Source organism: Aplysia californica, unplaced genomic scaffold (genome assembly GCF_000002075.1).
Source record: "Aplysia californica isolate F4 #8 unplaced genomic scaffold, AplCal3.0 scaffold00156, whole genome shotgun sequence".
In the NCBI taxonomy this organism is placed as follows: domain Eukaryota; kingdom Metazoa; phylum Mollusca; class Gastropoda; order Aplysiida; family Aplysiidae; genus Aplysia; species Aplysia californica.
The window spans coordinates 808,316-811,051 of NW_004797426.1; positions in this window are offsets into that span (position 1 = coordinate 808,316).

Here is a 2,736-nt window from a genome sequence, read left to right on the forward strand (position 1 = left end):
GGGGTGGGGGGGTTAATTTCAAAATTGCCAAAAACGGGGTAAAAAAGGCTGGTTTCTTCAGTGTAATTAATATGACAAGCGTCTGATTTCACCACGATGCACAGCACAATAAGTTTCTGGCGTGTTTTTGAGATAAATGCGAACTGTTATCAAGATCTAAGGCTTTAAAAACCGTTTTTTGGAGAAGCTTGCATAAGCCTCACATCTAGATCTATACCACTCGTCATAGAGGCTTGCGTAAGTTTGAGAATAAAAGATGAAAAAAGAAGGAAACTGAGAGCAGAAAGGAATAAATGGACACTTTTATCAGCTAATGTTTCTCCCAAAGGAGGGTGGGGCGGGGGGGGGTGGTTGGAAGGGGGCGGGGCGTTATGAAGGCCGTTACGTAGGGGCGCTATTAACCCACTAAAGACAGTTACGTAAAAGGAAGCTGCTACGTCACCAGAGTTAATATTGCTAAGGTCAATGACCGGCCCTGTTTTTTTTTACATTTGATTTGATTTATTTTTTTTACATTTTCATGTGTAAACATAATTTATGACATCACAGATCCAATGCAGTCCGGGGATTGTTGCACACATGGATGGATTTGCTTGGATAAGGCGTAACAGAGAGAAGAATATATTCCTGAACACGTCTTTAAAAATCGAAACAAATTATTATGTGGTTTCGTAAAGAGCCGAGTGGACGCAATACTGGCTACAGTTGTGCAACAATGGACGGGGAAAAATCTATCGCTTTTGTAAACCCAAAGAGCATGTGGAATGTTGAAGCGTCGGTTTATTAAGGGAAAAAAGGTCAAGCTTAGCAGATATTTACTGTTGTGAACACCTTGACAAACAAAACCAACAACCAAGAGGCGTCGCTGTTAGTTATTGAAATGAGTTCAAGTTCCGCCTCTGCAGTGGGTAAATTATAAAACAAGTCAAGATTACCAAGCAGAAGAAACCCAGATTTTTTTCCAGATTGTAATAGTGAAACATAATAGTTGCACGGCTCATAGATCTAGTCTCACTTAGCAGTTATCTCTAAACGATTTATAATTTATTTTATGATAACTCCCGCAAATAATTCCTGCACCGCATACAAACATTCTCGGCTTCCAGGGAAGCATACTACACTGCAAGCAGCCGATTAAACGTTCAGACATTAACAAACTGACCAGATTTGTTGCTACCTTTAGTTGGGTGGAACTCATTCCCACCGGGATGAGGTGAAGACAATTCCTGTAAAAGGCATTTCAGAAGGACACAACGTCAGGCCCCTGGCTATAGACGGACTGGCCAGTTTGCCACAGGCCCAGTTTATCATATTTACAGCACTGTGTAAAACTGTAGTTGTAACTTTAGTTTTTTTGTTCTCCATCTTCAAATTGGTGGTGTAGAGATAGTCCCTCTAAAAAGTCAATTCAGCTTGTGTTTTTCAACATCTCTTCCTTTTTGTATACAAATCGAAGCAAATTACTCTGTAACAATTCAACATTGAATGTTCTTTCGTTAAAATAATTGAAAAATCAAATTCAATCCATACAATCAATCAATCATTCATGTACTCCTTTTGAGAGTGTCAGTGATAACTTCCATTATGCAGGGCACAGTCGAGGCCTGTGACAAACTGGACCTGTGACAAACTGTGACAAACTGGACCTGTGACAAACTGTGACAAACTGGACCTGTGACAAACTGTGACAAACTGGCATGCTTTCAGCAATACACCCAACTCCCACAAGTGTGAAGTAAGGGATATTCGTGTAACAGTGGCGCCGGGGGCCTTGTGGTTAGGCTACCGGACTCGTAATCGTGAGGTTGTGGGTTCGGGGGTTCGAGCCGTTGGCCGACGTTGTGTCCTTGGGAAAGGCACTTTACACGAATTTATTTTCATCTCTTCACCCAAGTGGGAATGTGTACCCAGTCAAAGACGGCGAAAGATCTTGTCAGTATGTTAGTGTTTTAGCGCCTATAAATGGCCGCATGCACTGTATGCTTCCCAGGAAGTTGAGGTTGTTTCAGAATGCTCTCATGGGGTAATAGTACAGATTGTAAAGCGCATAGAGCTTGCTGTTGAGCGGCGATTTGCTTTAAATAAATGCTATCTATTATCATTATGTCTCTTCCAGGGACATGGTGTCGGGCCTTGGCCAGGGATCGAACCTAAGACCTATCGGTGGCGAGCCCAACAGCATAACCAGTAGACCTTCCACGCCACTCTTCCTCCTACAGGCCAAATTTGACGGGAGTGCAGTATACATCAGGTGGGCTCCAGGGATCTCCCTTTCAAAAGTTCACCTGTGAAATTATGTTTGATGTCGCCACACAAAGACCTGAATGAAACGATCACGTGGGCATCGGGTGTGCACATTAATCATGCTTGGCACATTCAGAAAGAAAATGACGAGCTGTGACAGCGTATTCAAGGAGCACAAAAGTCGGCCTCCTCGTTTGAAAAATCATACCGTATATCATACCATATTTAGGACGCAACAATTTACCTAAAAATCCAAACTTGAGATGTGTCGCCCTATGTGATATCTTTGAGACACAAAATTAGACCAAAGCAAAAAAATAAGTGCCGCCCACCAAAACTAAGCTCAATGGGTCAGGTTATCGGTCAAATATATCTCTATTCGTTCAGCCTGGATCTTCACTTTGTTAAAGTGAAATAGCTACGCGCGCATTGTAAATTTGTCAGTATAGATTTAAGATTATGGAGGAAAACAAGTTAATACAGCCCCCCCCC